At 40.8% G+C, this 17715-nt stretch overlaps 1 long non-coding RNA gene across 1 annotated transcript; it reads right to left on the minus strand.

The window, feature by feature from the left end:
- Positions 1-825: 825 nt before the first annotated feature.
- LOC116592535 lies at positions 826-15535 on the minus strand. Its single transcript, XR_004286511.1, has 5 exons — positions 15452-15535; positions 15109-15337; positions 6171-6243; positions 1329-1421; positions 826-885 (listed from the first exon to the last, which is right to left on the minus strand). It is a non-coding gene; the product is annotated as an uncharacterized LOC116592535 (long non-coding RNA).
- Positions 15536-17715: the final 2180 nt, after the last annotated feature.

The raw sequence follows: 17715 nt of genomic DNA on the forward strand, positions 1-17715 counted from the left end.
TCGTTTGGATAGTATAACGTCTCTAATTCATATTCGGGGAAGTGTAAGGTTGTATTTCTCTATAAGTTCATATTAAGATAGAGGGGAGGCGAGATGTGAAATATGGACTTAGTTGCACCTTTATATGAATATTTAAGAAATTGGATGGTCTAATCCAGGAAATCCATTTTTTAAACTTATTCTAACACTGGTTTCCTCATTCTATTCTTTTTCTGGACTCCACTGGAAGGGTAAGGAGAAAGGAAAGCATCTCCAAATACACATAAGTACGTTAAATATAGGATAAGGAGGAGTCTCATCTTCTTACAACAGTTTATAATTGCTCACTCTTTTGATGCTTCCCATCTCCAATATCACATGAAAATCCATCTGTCAGCCAGAAGGGAGCCAGGACCGTCTTTTGCTAGCACATACAATAGACTGGTCTCAATTTGGAGCATGTGTCATATTCATTATCTGCTCAGTGTTAATATTTGTTAATTTATTTGCCTTCTTTGGGTATATACTTTGGAGAATATTAACTTTTGTCTTATTCTCCTGACTAAAAAGTAAGGTATTTCCTACTGCTTACAAAGTCAGGTAATTGATTCCAATGGGAATTTTGTGGTTAGAATTGCAATTTCCTCTAAAGGAAACACCCATGTTTGGAATCGTTAGTAGCTGTCTCTATGTTATTAACAGCCCTACTTATATTTGACAGACAAGTAATAATGTGGCCATCTATCTCCAAGACAGCAGAGCTGAATATATTTCTAACTTTATAAATGAACTTTAAAAGCCCTACAGACAAATTTCATTAAAGTAAAGAATGGAAATTTGGTAAATGGAGTCTTTGGATTTTATTGATGAATGAATCTTTACTCTTCTACAACTGCTGATCAGGATCTGGAAGATTAAGAAAATAAAATAAACATTTCCTGCGCATTAGATATAGTGCTTTGGGAGCAAGGTGGTGTGGAATGCTTATAGGTTGGCTGCATTTACGCATTCTTAAAGCAGGGCAGAAGGATTCTGTAATATCCGGTAGAAAGAGAAAGAGTCCTGTTCTCTCTCTCATGAATGAAACTCAAGAAGGATTTCCCACGTCCTGTCCTAGATCCTGCTTGCTGCACAATGCTATGTAAGATCAAGAGAATCCTGTAATTTGGAAGCTCATCTTCATGAAACCATGCTCAATATTGTACCTTTGGTATTTAAGTGAGTTAGGATAAATAAAGTGGTTGATTAGTAAAACAGTTCCTTCTTGATATGGTGCAGAAGTTACCTTATTTTTTTTTTTCTTAGAAGGAATTGTTTATCTCCTAAGAAAGTGTTTGTTCTACATTTACTATACATCAGGGGCTTCAAGATGTTCTTGAATGTTGGCACATGGGGACAGTCCCCAGTTTCGCTGTCAGCTTGTCTCCAAGGATGGCTTCACACTTAAGAAAAGCTTGAATTTGGTAAAAATTCAAAGTCCTACTAAAGATGCTGGTTAGCTTAGTGGAGTCTTAAAACCTTGTTTTGTGGTACCTGTTAGTTACCTGCTGCGATTTGCCAGTGCTCCTGGTGTGTAGGTTGAGGCAGTAAGACATTGATAGGAATTAACTTTCATTTCAGAGAGTTTTCTGGTGTTGAACCCAACTTAGAAAAGACTATGTTACATGAAACACTCAATTCCACACACATAAAGATCTTTAGATACCCAATGTATAGAAAGCTTTAGGCACCCAACAGCCAGGCTCTCAACTTACTGAAAACGACTTTTCAAGAAATTATGGCCAATTTCAGGCAAAAATTTTCTGATAGCTATTCTTTTATTGGGAAAATATTATGCATCAAGAGGGTGAACAATTACTCTCTATTTCCATGAAATCACTCATTCATTTATTATTTACCACATACCATGTGCTAAGCTTCTGGGACCCTGGGGCCTTGACACACAAAGAGGAAAAAGACCCATGCTGTGCCCCTGGAAAACAGAAACCATTGAAACACTAATTCAACAATTTTCTTTTCCTTTTCAACATCTATGTAGATCAATGGAGATAGAAATTTTTTTTTTTCTGAAATACAGCTACACATTATTCCCTTTAGTCCATAAACATGACTGTCGCCCATGCACTAAGCACTGTGATATTACCCTTGTGAACGTTCAAGCAATAAAACCACCATGAAATTGTAATCACAGGGAAAATTGAGGAGGAGACAACTAATTGATCAAGTGATAAATCCATTTTGTTATGAAGCAGTAAGCTGAACAGGAAAGTCTTCAGTTGATGAAGTACTTGGGCAACCATTTAAACTAGGCAAAACATTAACCCAGGTCTCCTGGAGTCATTGTGGCCAGGTGAGAAATCTGAATCATGGTAAGGATAGAAATATAAATCACGGCTCTCCAAAATGTTAATCAGAAGACATTTTGAACATCAAATGCATTTAGAAATATACTAAGTGAAGTATCCTGGCATTATAGAGTGAGAAAGAGAGACCTGAACTTGGCCAGATAATACTTGTCCGTGAGGCAAATACTATGGGTGCTACAATGCAGATTAATAAAAGGATCCTTGGGTAGGGTAAGTAGCTTATTCACAATTCCTCAGAGAACATGGATGGTCTGAGATTTGACCCAGGCCCACGTGTCTGAGACATTCCAAAGCCCTGCTGTTTTCCTGTTTTCTCTTCTTATTATGCTGACTTTATGTCCGAGCCGTGGAGAAATAAACTTCAACATGAAGTCACCAGGTCACAAGGTAGAAGGACTGAGAAAATGTCAAGAAACAGCCTGCGTGACAGGCCAGAGCAAGCCATTGCATATTATGGCAGGATATCACACCCGAGCGTGGGAAACCCGCTAGTGTGTAGGGCTAGCTGCGCAGTACAAGGCTAGTCATAATGACTCAGAGACAGAGAGGCCGACTGGCATGGGTCTCCAAGGCTAGGACTCTGTTGAAAAGACAGAGATCAGTGGAGGCCACTATTGTCTGGAAAGGTTTCTTGGCAGGAACATTTTTTCTTGCCATAAAAGGTATGAAGAATTCAGGTAGGAAACGAGCAGAGGGATGAATTGCAAGCAAGGAGAGCAAATGATTCACGAATGAGCAATGACCTGGCCAAAACAGCAGAAGACACAGCAGAGGGTTCTCTCAGCTGGTGGAGGATTACACACGTCCAAGGTCATGACTCCCTCAGTCGCTTTGCAAGAAGATGCTATAAAAACACAATGTGTATTAATTTGTTAATCACTTAGGAAACACTTGTTAACATTCTGCACCTTTGATTATTTCATTCCCTGCAATGTCTTGGAATGATATTTTAAAATTACTTCAAATAGAAGCCCCATACTATTTATATAAAATCCATTTTCAAAATTCTTTTCAAAGTAATTACAGGAAATTATCAGCCTTTGTATCTTGCTGGCTGACACATCGTATAAATCACCCAATGTGTCACTTCTGATAAAGCCCATGTAATCATATTACATGACAGGAACTGACGGTCATAAATAGACATGATAACCTAATTTGGAAAACTCAGACACACAGTTTCTTTTAAACTTTAGTTCAAAAACACTGGTGAAACTCTACAGAGGATTGGCATCTTGATGTGACTTTGAAGAATATTTGTAACATGTTCTTCCTTCAAACCTGAAAGCTATTTCAGTTTCATACCTTAGATACAAACTCATAGAAGTATGTGTTATAAAATTTTATAGCAAACATTAAAAAGAAAGCATGATGTGATTATTTGACTTGATCCATTTTTACTTAATTCACTCAGTCATTAGAGTCTTTTTGAGGTACAGGGCATAAACAGGGGTCTCTTCCCTTGGCAGAGAACAGGAGTTTTGACAATGACTCCATATTGAAAAAAACAGCCTTTCAATAGACAGAAGGAAGGTATATTCAAAATTGTGTCTACTCTGGTGTGGTTGCCAAATTCAGAATTTCCCAAGCAAGATGAACACCAAAAAGGCAAGACGCTGTGTCTCTCCAAACACTTAGAATATTGATAGGACACCCTGACGATGTGCAATGGAGGGATGAGGTTAAGAGCTCTCAGGGCTTCATGCACGAGTCGGGCACCTGAGAGGCACATGCTAGATGCTATAAACAAGATAAGGACAGGGAGCCTTGCACAAGGCTTGGGCCAGCCTGGCTCTGCCTATTGACCTGAGTTGGTAACTCCCATCCCGGAGCCATTCCTGGTTGCCAGTTTCCATCCCAGAGCCCTGGAGCACTGTCAGGTGCTGCTGGATGTGGACTCCTGCTTCTTCTCCCGCCCTTGCTCTATTCAGTTGACTCAGCGGAATAGCACCGACCACGTGTGCCACATTTGCACTTCCACTTGTTTGCAATCCTAAATGTTTTATCTCCGTGTATGAAAGTGGTAAGGTTTCAACCACGGTACAAGGAGGCTCATATTCTATAAGTGAACATGTCTGGATAGATACAGGACAGTGCATAGAAAATGAAAATACCATGTTGTGGCAGGAAAAATGTTATAATCCGTGTTTCTAGAAGTAAGACACCTTTTTTTGTGAATCTGGGGACAAATCGCTGCTTTCTATGTTCCTTTCTTCTCAAGTTAAGAAACAAAATTCAACTCAATACCTCTGAAGGGCATGTGAAAAGGGGGGTGTGTCTGCGACCCACAAAACTTCCCATGTTCCTCCCGGTTAGTGTACTGCGTGTTGTTGTTTTTCGTTTGTTTTTCTCAAGAGCGGGAGATGCCTGGTGCTTCAGTCAGTCAGGCATCTGCCTTCGGTTCAGATACGGATCCCAGTGTCCTGGGACCAGTCCCTCATCAGGCTCCCTGCTTAGAGCCTGTTTCTCCCTCTGCCTGCTACGCTCCCTGCTCATACTCTCATACTCACTCTCCGGCAAATAAATACAATCTTAAAAAAAAAAAAGAGAGAGAGAGAGAGAGAGAGAGAGATGATGAGTGATGATATTTGCTAGTTTATTTAATCCAAATCATCCCTTCCCCTCAACATACATCAAAGAATGAAATAAATTCTCTCCAAAAGTTACCTCAAATTAATTTCTTACAAGTCATAAAAAGGAAGATTTAGCTTTGGAAAATCTAATAAAATTTGTCAATGAAAAAAAAAAATCACAAAACTGGCAATATAATGAGTCATATTCACGTACCTGATGAAACATTCAATGAATAAAAATGGGATGTCCATCCTGGGGACTTGACAAGGAGGAATCAAGGAGCAAAATCATGTTGTATTTGAACAACTGTGCCAGAGAGCAATCTGGCAAATCTGGCAGATCTAAATCTTCCTGAAACTAAAAAGGACACTCCATTGTGAAGCAAAAATAGTTCTGGTCTAGGTTTATGACCTAGAGAAATATCTCTCAAATGCACCCATTTCCTGTCATCATATAACGTTACTTTGGATTTATAGTAAATGCAATAAGATAAGAAAATTAAATATAAATGTAATAAATGAAGGACATGTTGTAAATACATTTTGATGTCTATCTTTCAAACATCTCCCTTTGTAAGACTTTTAACCCACTGACGTTTTGACAGCCTGATCCTGACCTATAAATTACTGATCATGTGTGTTGGGTTGTTCTCTCAAGAGACATTCACCCAGAGCTGGGCTAGCAGCACCTAATTTATGTGGCTTCATTAAAAAAAAAAAAAAAAAAAAAAAAGATTGGGCCAATCCATTCTCTTCCTAGGAAAATTGAGATGGTTTTATTCACTCCAGAAAGGGAAACTAGAAAGGAGAGAGTCCTGAATAGAGAAAGGAAGAGAAAAAGTGGGCATGTCCCTCAGAAAAAGCCGCCCTGGTTCTTGGCACCTTTCATTTTCCATGGGAAATAAACATCTCTGCTTTGTTTTTTGTTCTTAGATTCCTCTGAGACCTTTTTGTACTTTTTAATGGGTAATAGTCAGTCTGGTTCTTGACGCTGAAAGAGCTCTGAACACCCAGAGTAGATAAAAATACTTCAGATTATTAACAATTACTGAGTGTGCATGATGTGACCAGGGCATTGCTTATAATTTTTCCTTTGCCCTCTCAGTAACTTGGGATGTAGGTATTATCTCAGTAATTCAGGATGGAGGTATTATCTTATTAACAAGAATAAGATCTGCATTAAAACAATATGTTGCCAGTGGTCACATAATATCAGATAATAGAGAGAGGATCCAAACCCAAGCATTCTGACCAGGAGTCCGTGCTTCTCAGTAATTACGGAGCTTCCCCTTCACCGCTGACGATGTGACAATCTGTATATAGAACTGAAGACCATAAAAAAAGAAAACTATTAGGACTATCATAGTTCCTTGATTCTAAAATATAATCAGTTTGAATATTTAAGGTCACTTTAGTAATAGCAATTTACGGAAGACATAAAACACTGAAATAACTTTATACTTTTTTTCCTAGGAGGCAAAAACAGAACTTTTATCAGTACAATTATATCATGCCTTCCTCTGCAAGGTATAATCAATATTTGAGTTTAAGTGATCTTCATTTCCCAGACTAGAGATTTTTCTGAATGACGTTTGACCAGTTATGCATGGGGACTCACTGGTTTTGATAACCGGAACTCATGAATTTTAAGTTTGACAATATAATTTCAAGGATTTTAGAGAAGATTAGAGTTTGGTCAAAATTATGGTTTTATTTATTTTCTTAATTGAGTTACATAAGGATAAAAGTCAATAAACCTTTTCTTAGAAGACACAGACGTTTTAAACAGATATTTAATGCCTAGTGATAATCTCTCATGATGCATAAATCTGTTACAATAGCCCCTCTGACTTTAAAAAATGTGTGATCTATTGGAGATATTTAAAAATTAGTAGTGCATTAAGCTGGTATATAGAAACATTGCCTGTACATACAATAAATTTTTGTTTCAATATTTTATCGTGTGAAATCATTTTTCAGACAACTGACAATTTCTGGTCCAAATTTAATTTAAATTTCAGCTGCATCCAGTGTTACCAATGAAAGGAGCTCCTGTGATGGCCAAATGAACTAATGTTTCCTATGCCCGGATGAAAATGATCTACCAACAAGGACAGCCCCGTCTGGGCTCATCACCTCTAGTGACAGCTGTAGAGATGTTGATTATGATTTGATTTCTTGATTTCAAAGACATTAAAATGTGAGGAAAACATGCATTTAAAATGATAGAGATGGGTGATGAGAATTCAGTAAGATGGCTGGTTACAACATAAATATGGAAAATTCAATAAGTTTCCTATGTGTCAGCAATAAAAAAAATCATTATATATATTTTCCTTTGTGGGCAGTTGGGAAATAATTTGGAAAAGATTATGCTGTTATAATCTTTACGCTATTATAACAACAGCCTCACTGTCACAGTCACAAAAGGACGTGCAATCAATGAACTTATCAAGCAATGTTGTGGAGTGATAAGAGGGACACACTTTGGGGTCCTTGCCATCTGCCTGGGATCGCACTCGAAGCTCCCTGCCACCATCGCGCTCAGTCCCACAAGGACCCGCCGGAAGCTGCATCAGCAACAAGAATGAGGGGAATTTGAGGCTCAGAAACAATAAACTGCGGGTGCCTGGGTGGCTCAGTGGGGTAAGCCTCTGCCTTCGGCTCAGGTCATGATCTCAGGGTCCTGGGATCGAGCCCCGCATCAGCTCTCTGCTCAGCAGGGAGCCTGCTTCTCTTCCTCTCTCTCTGCCTACTTGTGATCTCTGTCTGTCAAATAAAGAAATGAAATCTTAAAAAGAAAAGAAACAATAAGCTGGGGGAGTTCCCGCGAGAGGGAGACAGAGCTCTGCTACCGGTTGCTGCCCCGCATCTTGAACTTCGAATCTGTGTCTCTCTAAATCCCAAATTCCATCAAGTTCTCCATAATTACATTGTTTTAACAAAGTATTTTATCTCAGAAAAAGTAACCAGAATAGGTTTTTTTCAGACATTAACAAAAGACTATTTTACTTACCAGACTTTTTTTTTTTTAATGTGGTTAAACATTAGCCATATTTTTTTTGGGGGGGGGATGTATATGAAATTTTATTCTAATATTTTTCAGAACTTCTCTGAGAATGCTAGAACCATTAGAACTTTCTGAGACTGTAAGCCAGAATCAAAGTCTCTGACAACTTACGCATTTTCATCTCCTCAAATCAAGGAGGTTTCCAGTCACAGGTTCAAAAATGATCTAAATCGTTTCATTCATCTCAAATCACTGGGGCTGGGGTAAGTAGGGTCCCCAGACAACACCAAATGGCATGAATCCAGTCTTTGAGTCAAAATAATGCACATACATCCAAACATAGAAAATTGATAAGGAGAAGACGAAAAGTCTTCTCAGGTCAAATTATAGAAGTTCTAGGGACTACCTTCCCTTTTTTTTTTTTTTTTCCCCCTGTTTAAATGAGATCTCATGAAAGCCTTGATTTGGGCACTATTGGTTTTCTACATTTTATTCCTCTGTTGTAGTCCATTCTCAAAATGTGGACTATTGAATTACATATTTACTGAATTGGATTTGAAAGCAAAACCATGTCAAGTAAAAATGCTACTGAATTAGTAATCTAACAAGCAGTGGGCACGTTCGCTGTAGGGGTTTGTAGGAGGGGCAGACTTTCTTCCTGCAAAGCCACTTACTGCTGAGTCATTGCAGACCTTATCCAAGTTCCGTTGTTGGCAAAATGTCTGTCGGGAACCCTGATCAGCTGCCACATTGAGCGATTACCAGAGTGATCATAAATCTGTACCCTCCTGTAGACTTTGGAACCACTCTGGCCGTGAACCAGAGAGACAAAGATCCTGACCATCGTGGAACTTCCTTCCTGGTGCGAGAGACAAACGCCCACTGGGAAATATAATACAAATGTGTGAATTACAGGGTGTGTTAGAAGACGGTCAGCACTAAGGGCAAAGGAAAAACGCAGAGCTTGGGGAGGGAGGTAGAGAGGTTTGGGCAGATGTCATGTTTGTAGAACCATATATCAAAAAAAAAAAAAAAAAAAAAATCACCTGCAGGGAAACCATGAAGGTTTTCAGCTTTGTGCAGTGTTAATTAAATCCTGGCTCTCTCCGTCGCACCCCCGGAGCCCACCCCCTGCATTTCAACCCAGGGAAGTGATGATGTCATTACAGCTGTGTGTATAGGCAAAGAAGTCTGAATTCCATTCCGACCCATCAGGCAACTGGTCCATTGTAATAACATTCTTTCCAGGCAACTTTAGGCTTATGTCACGTAAGTGAGTAAGGGTTCGGACAATTCCCAACAGGAACCACCACAGAGATAACACCTGCCTTTTGAGGAAAACTTAGGTGACAGTAGAGGGAATGCACATGAAGGTCTGACAGTCGGTGGCTCCAATGGGATGAATTTTCAAATTGGGCCTCTGAGGAAAGGGATGCTCTTTGTATTTTAGAAAGAAGTGAAATCACACACATCTGTTTCTCTCATAGTGAAGAATCTTATACAAATTCATAATATATATATTTAAATGTAGAACAACTAAGTTGGCCTGAAAAAAGGAATTTCAGTTAATTCATGTGGAAGGGGTAGCAAGAGAATAATCATACATGTCTTAGCCCATTTGGGCTGCTGTAAAAAAAAAAATACAAAAACACATAGACTGGGTGGCTTATCAACAATGGACATTGATTTCTCACAGTTCTGGAGGCTGGAAGTCCAAGATTGAGGCACCAGCAGATCCCATGTCTGGTGAGAGCCATTTCTTGGTTCCTAGACTATCTTCTCCTATGTCCCCCCATGGAGGAAAGGGCAAGGGGGTTCTTTGGGGTCTTTGTAAGGGTACAAATCCCATCATGAGGGCTCTGCCTCACGACCTCCTCACCCCCTACAGACTCCAGCTCCTCACACCATCACCTTGGGGGATAGATTTCAACATACACATTTGGGGGGACATTCATTCCATACTAACAGGACATACTTTTTTGTGTCTGAGATAAATATCAGCCTTCGAAATTAAAGAACCTTGAGCAGAGATGGCTGTGAGGTCTTCCAGACCAGGGACTGAGGGTATAGGCAGTGACAGGGAAAGGACATTCCCATGGGGGAGGGTGAGGATAGAATCCCTTGTATCAGAAATGAAGAATGACTCCCCTATTTGACAGATGACAGAAGTGAATCTCTCAGTGGTTGTGTAAGGCTGGCTAGTACAAAGTGGCAGATTAAGTAAGTGTGCGAGCCAGCAAGGGTCAAGCAAGTCCTGAGCTTCGGGGAGGCAGTACCTGGGTTGGCTCGGTACCCATCCATCTAATCAGCTGGTGAAGGGCCATGAATCCACCCGGATGGTTAGTCTACTCTGTAGGACACAGCAGGCAGCAAAGCTCTCCTTGCTCTCAATTCCCAGGATGGGCATGTGAGGAGTTTAGGAATCCCTCAATCTTCTACAGAATGCCCCATTATCCCCTCTGGAGAGAGACATTCTCTTTAAGAGCTGGGAATGGCAGCAAATATTGTCTAGGAAGGAGAAGAAAGTCTATTTTGCTATCTGAAATGTAAATTAATCTAAGCCAATTGCTGCTGATGATGCCTTGCAGATAACGACATACTTGAGATTACTCCCAACGAAACCAGCCTGATTCCCCCTACTAGCCTTCTGGAAGATCTTCCCACTCTGGCAGCCATTCTGATTGATCTGACCAATAAGAGTGGGACCAAATCTACTTGGTTTGTCTAATGCAGCTTTCAACTAAAGCATAATCAATAGGATTGCAAAAAGTTGTAGAAATTTAAGGTAATAGATGTACTTTGCATGAATATAAAGAGAGCCCAACAATGTTTGTTGAATTGACTGATACTTTACTCATGAGAGAGAGGCATGCCTATTTTTAAATTGATTCTACTTACTTAAACATGAAGTTTTTATGAACCTGAACTTTGTCTATATTTCATAACTTGGTATGGATAAACTTAGCCTTCTTAAAGAGTGATTACTTATAAAGAACTTTTTTACTCTGGCTTTGAGGAAGGCAAGATCTATAAATCAGTCTACATATTCATTCCACAAATATTTATTAAATGTTTACAATGTACTAAGTACATTGTATATCATGAGAATTCCTCAAACCCTCACTTGCTATGTTTATATACAGACTTAAAGGCAATGGGGAAAGTAAAACAAGAGATAATGATAATACAAGACGGTAGTGCCTCAAACCCCGCTCAGGTCTGCCCCTGTCCTAGTCTCCAGCACACTTGCCCCATCCCTTACCTGGAAGATGCTATCGTTGCCTACATCATTAGGCTTCACTACTTTTATTTACTGAAAATCATCACGGACTCAGCTTAGAAATCTTTAGAAAGTTTCTTCATCTCTTTGAGAATAAAGTTAAAACTTTTTCACAGGACATAACCCAAACCATTCAGCTTTTGCCCAATCACCAACGGACCCAGCTTCGGCTCTCTCTGTGCACTTCTCCCTTCTGGAAATGCAACGTGATATTTCACGCCTCTGGGCTTTGCAAATACTTCCCCTCTGCCCACAATATTCCTGCTTCCTCCCTACAGGCTGGGGGTGGGGGTGCGGTTCTTTCTATCACCCTTTCAGATAGCTGGAACATCATTTTCTTTCACTCTTCCCAAGACCCTCTTAAAATTATGTTCTTTCATGCTTTTCGTACCTTAAACTTGCTTATAGATTGCGCTTCTGCATATCATGACTATTTTTCAGAAGTTTGTTTTCCTTCCTAGAATGTGAGCTGATTGAAAGCAGGAACTGTATTTTATCCATAACTGTATGTCAGCACCTAACACGGTACCTGGTACAGAATAGATAATCCATAAATATTTATTTAAAGGAGTAAACACATAATAGAGTAAGAGGCCTTCTTGTTTCTCTCATAGCAGACGGCTTCCCAGGCTTTTCCCCAAGACAAATCTTCCCTTCTTCCATAGTCATGGGATTTTAGTGAGACTAGAGCCCGCCCATGTAGAGACTGAATGAATGCACCTCCCTTGAATGGCTTGCATAGAGAGATCTGGGTGAGGGGAACATGAACAGAAGAGACGGAAAATGTGGAGGTTGTCTCCAACTTAAAGACAAATCATGCGCCTGAAATTCTGTCCCTTCTGTTTATGCACCCTGGACCTCACATGGCAATGACTCAGATCTGGCAGGGTGCACCCATGGGATCAGAGCAAAAGAGCAGACATCCATCCATGGGCTCATGGAGCCGAATCCAATGGAGTAAGAAATGGAGAAATAAACCTCATTCGTAAGACACTGTATCTGAGGTTTCTCTGCCATCGTGGGGAGTCTGTTTCTCACCGGACAGACAATAGACAAGTCTTTATCCAACTTCTGTTTGGACGCTTCCAGTGATGTTTCTTACCTCGCAAGGTAGCCTCTTCCACTGGAAATTCCAAATCTTGGAAAGTGTTCCTTTGTAGTTTAATTGAGCTTCCCTATAATGTCTGCTAATTGGTTCATCTCTACGGTCTAGAGCAGCGGGGATGTGCATACTTCCATTATGGGAGATAGGCTCTTGCCTTCTCAATACCCTACACTTTCCTAGATTCTAGAGTTGGGGGACTCCGAGCCAGTTCCGCTATGATGGGTCTCCCAGATCATTTTTATGTTGTTCTCCAGGCTTTTCTAAGATTTGCAGTTTGTTAATAGCTATCATTAAAGGTTATGGTCTGGAACTGCTATAAATAATGGCCTGAGCCAGGCACAGGAGCGGACGGTACCATGCACAGACGTATGAGAGTTTGCGATTTTCCATTCCTTCAAGAAGAACTTCAGAACGCCTATTACATGCTTGGCGTTCCTTCTCATACTGGAGATAAATAAGACAATTCCTGCTTTCTAAAGGCTCACAGACCACACAGAGAGCAATTTTCCTTCAAAGCCATTAGATGTGATCATTCTGTCTCAGATCCAGCAGAACACTGCTCACGTGGGAAGCTTAGTCTGTCCACGGATATCAACAAAGTTCAGCCTTAAAGCCTAAATTTCTCCCAAACATATTCTTGTACTGCAATAAGATTGATTTTTATTTCAAAGACCAAAGTTGGCAGGCTAGTTGTATTTTTTAAAAAACTCTTCTTTGCAACTATATGATCATTAAATATCCCTAGATTGCATTTGAGGGAATGAAGTCAGTTATGCGCACACTTACCTCTCATAGACGTGTTTCTATAATTCTCTTTTCTGGTGAAATCTCTATTCTCTCTAAGGTGCATGTGTGTCTATGTGCGTGTCTATGTGTATATATATATATACACATAGACACGCACATATATATATATATATATATATATATATATATATATATATGGATAACCTCAATATTTCAAGACCAATACTTCTGACAGTGACCAGACACCTTTGGGCTATTATACTCTTGATTTGCGCAATTATGGTAGGAGGATGCGCCATCATTTAGAACATGGAGTGTCCTGCTTTTCCAGTCTGGATAGGTATTTTTTAAAAAGATTTTATCTATTTATTAGAGAGAAGAAGAGAGAGAGCGAGCATGCACACAAGCTAACAGGACAGGGTGGGGGAAGGAGCAGAGGGAGAGGGACAGGGGCAGGGCAGGGGCAGAGAGAGGGACACGCAGACTCCCTGCTGAGCCTGGAGCCTGATGCGGGGCTCTATTCTATGACCCTGAGATCATGACCTGAGCAAAATCAAGAGTTTGAGGCTTAACCAGCTGAGCCACCCAGGCGCCCTTCATAAATATCGTTTAAATAATGCCCATTTTTCTAGTCCATGTAAATTCAGGGTATGGAAGAATACAGTCGTAGGTTGTCCTGTTGTGCTTTCTAACCGTTACCATGTGTGGGCATGTGTTCAATTATACATCAATTCTGTTTGTGAGAAACTTCATCTCCACATGGAGATGTGGTTGCCTCAGGAGACCTTCTGCTGGGTTGCCTGGGACAAGGGCCGTTGCTGACACTGTTGGACATCAGTCACCACCAGTGAGGTGATCTGTTGAGTGAACAGTCACGTGATTCATGGAGAGCACACAGTGACCACTTAGCATTGAGTTATGTTTTAATATCTTGTCTGGAATCTCATCCTTTTTATTTTGGTATAAAGGAAAACTGTCAGATCGACTGAAGGTGTGTTTAGCCCACCATCACCTGGACCAGAGCACAAAATTTTAATGACAGCTATAACAAATGCTCCTGTGGGAACAATGCCTAGAGCCCAGTGACAAGCAGGGACACCAGGTGAGCCCTAGTGGCAGTGGGTAGAGGGACCTTCTGGGAGCCCAGGGACCCAAGGGAATGTCTCTCCCTAGGTCTGCATAAAAAGAGGTCCCTATGAGCCCTGTGCTTTTTTTTTTTTTAAGAGTTTATTTACTTATTTATTTATTTGAGAAAGAGAGAGTGCGTGAGGGTAGGGCAGAGGGCAAGCGAGACAGAGTCGAAGCCGACTCCGTGCTGAGCTTGAGCCCGACGTAGGGTTTCATCTCATGACCCTGAGATCACGACCTGAGCTGAAATCAAGAGTCAGATGCTTAAGTGACTTAAGCTACCCAAGTCCCCCGAGAGCTATGCTTTTTTGAATTCTAGATTAAGCTTAACACTGCAGAGACACAAGACACTTGGCTGTCTGTGCCCGGGAATAAGGGCATGTTGTGCTCTCAGTGAAGAGTTCATGAGGGAACTGCACGGGAAGATGGGATCAAGCGGGTGCAGGGTCTTCTGGCCTCTGACTTTAACTGCTTGAACAGAGACTGAATTGCCACAGCTTTCATTCTCCAAGGGAAATGTCTGAAATTCTGGTTACTGGGAGGAGGGCAAGCAAATGAGCATGAGGAGACCGAAGGCTTTTCGAGAGGAAAAGCCTGACTTCCCAGATCCTTCCCTCATGATTCAGTTCTGGAAGACTGCAGAGTGGGCAGAATGGACCCATACAAGGACCAGGGTCAAGAAAAGCATGTCAGATTGAACCCCTATGGGGTGGAAAGACAAAGGACCCGTGAGGATGGCCTATTTGGAGTCTGCGGTGGAAGGCGAGCCCCTTTGGGACCTTCTTTCGGGAAACTGGGCCTCTCCCATCACAGCCTCTCACCAGCCGGGCCTGGGGAAGGGGCTGCAGAACACTGAAACAGCCTCAGGAGCCTCAGCTCACTGCCCATGGGAAGCAGCCTTGATGAGGCAGGGCAGTGACCTTGTGCGGGGCTCCTCTCTCCTGGTGTCGGCACCCAGACCGGGGAGAACGTCTCGCAGCTAATGACCAGCGAGCTAAATCACTACTTCTCTGCACCGCGTCTGCTCCTGAGAAGCAGCCATTTCTAGCAGGGCTGGGAATGCACTCCAGCCTCTCCGTCATGCCGGAGTCCCAGCTCCCTTTGGGCAGGCACTGAAAGTACGCTCAGGTCCTGGTGAGATCGCGGGCCCTGGACAGGAAGGAGCATCCTCTGGATAAAGGTGATGAGGGGACGAAGAAAACATCCCTTTTGCTTCTCCCAGACTACCACATGGTGCCTGCTGGGTGCACATCTCAAGCTTACCTCCAATCAGTGCCCATGCAAGTTCCTGAGCCCCTTTTCATCTTCGTAAAACATGTTTAACACATCAGTCCACAAGGAGTAACTAAAACAAAACACATTATGGCCAGATAAACGAACTGACTGTTCCTCCCCCTGGACTGCCTGCTACTTTTCTCACCACCCAGTCGAGGCTAAGAGACAGATGGAGCCAATGCAGGTATCCAGATATGCTCTGCTTGGCTCAAGTGAAATATTACTTGCATGTAAATTGAGTTTTTAAAGATTAAGATCATTACTGTTTGGTTAGAATCATTTGTCTGTGTTTCTGACTGAGCTTCAATTAGCAGGATTTATTAACAATTTTTTTTGCACCCCTGATCATTCGAGTACAAAAGACTTGCGGAACTCCTCAGTAAACCTTATCTTACTCACCTGGGAAATGAGGGACTGCACTTCAATATGGAAAATGACTTCCACTGTTGTGTTTCTTAAGATGTTCATATCATGTGTTCTATTAAAAATTACTTTAGTTATTTATAAATTAATATATAGAAACCTTGGAAAATACGGGGGAATAGTTCTCAATATCCTCTATGTGAACACGACCAATGCTTTGGTTTCTGAGCATTACTTCACTTTTCTTCTTCTTCGTAAACTCATCTTTTACAAAGTTGACCAAATTATATAAAAACAGATTTGAGTTGTAATTTTTCACTTCGTGTGGGTTCTGTTCAACCATGCCTCTGATTTACGAGCCATGGAGACAAACTAAACCTGTTCAGAAGAAGGGAATGAGATCATAAGATCAGGACCCGGAGCTCATGAGCTGAGAAGCTGTCCAAGCCCAGGGCACCCGCTCCACCAAGCTCTCAGGGGCTCAGCCTCTCTTCTCCTGGCTTCTCCTGCTCCCCCTACCGCCTTCCCCCTCAGCATTTCTACTCACCATCTCTACAACTAGTGATTTCAAATGTAGATGACACTCCCACAAAAGCTTACTTTGCTTCATTAGTCTATCCTCTTTCCCCATTGTATATTTAAAATGTTTCAGATTTTCTTAAAGCAAGATTTGCTTTATTCTTTCTGTCTCTCCTGTGTATGTACGATATATACATTATACACATTTGTACATATAAATATCTAGATATCTCTCTATATGATCCCTCTATATCTTTAGATGTAAACTCATACATAAAAGACACATAATAGATATATAATAGGTATGTCGATCTTCAACTATGTAGCTAGATGTATCTCTGTAGATAGGAATATGTAGAGATCTTGCTACATATAGGCAGATATATCTAGCTACATATCTGTGTATCTATATACTAATCACATATGGTTACATATTTATTACACACGTGACCTATACCTAACATGAATGGACACAATTTTGTGTACATCTTCAGTAACTCTAATGCAGTAAGTGATGTTGTAGTGGGCCTTGGTTATAAGAGAAAGCCAAGGAACCCAGGGTCCTCTAGGGAATATTTCAAAGCCTATTATTTCTGTATATCAAGATCATGCATTATACTGCATAAATTTCATAACTACAGGTGCCATCAGCTCAAGAGAAGACTGGGTTTGCCACCAGACCAGCATGACAACCCTCCAGCCGTGGATTCATGGAGAAGGAGTACTGGAAGGATGGGGCAGGGGTTGGGAGGAGGGTCCCAGGCTGACATAGGGTAGGAGTCAAATCCCGGTTACATGCCCCCTGGATAAAGATGGAAAATTATTTAATGTCTCTGAAACTTGGTTTCAGTGTTTATAAAGTTAAAAAAGGACTATATGGCATCAAACACATGGAATTGATAAAATTCACTCTAGCCTATTTCCTAGAAACAGTGTGAGATCTCTTCAAAACGCATTCTAATTCATACCAAATGTTTTATATTAACCAAAGAGATTCTTAAAACATCACCTTTTTAGTCTTCATTTTTGTATTTTTTTTCTTGGTCATTTGACTATTTTATTTTACTTTTTTTAACATCTTAATTTTATTTGTAAAGCAAGAATATATGGACAGTATTCAGTACAATATTGGGCATAAAGGAAGTGCTTAATATTTTCCACACCTTTAACAATTTAACACAACATTAACAAGCATTCGATGATGATAAGATCTTCCAGTAAGAAAACATACCATGCGAGTGAAGGCATCATCTAGCATGTTCTCTCTTGGGTCATTAATCATCATGCATATTTATAACATTTAAGCTGAATGTTGCATCCTTTATGCTACACATTTACATATACCAGTGATTTTATGTCATGAATAAGAA

Source organism: Mustela erminea, chromosome 6 (genome assembly GCF_009829155.1).
Source record: "Mustela erminea isolate mMusErm1 chromosome 6, mMusErm1.Pri, whole genome shotgun sequence".
Lineage (NCBI taxonomy): Eukaryota > Metazoa > Chordata > Mammalia > Carnivora > Mustelidae > Mustela > Mustela erminea.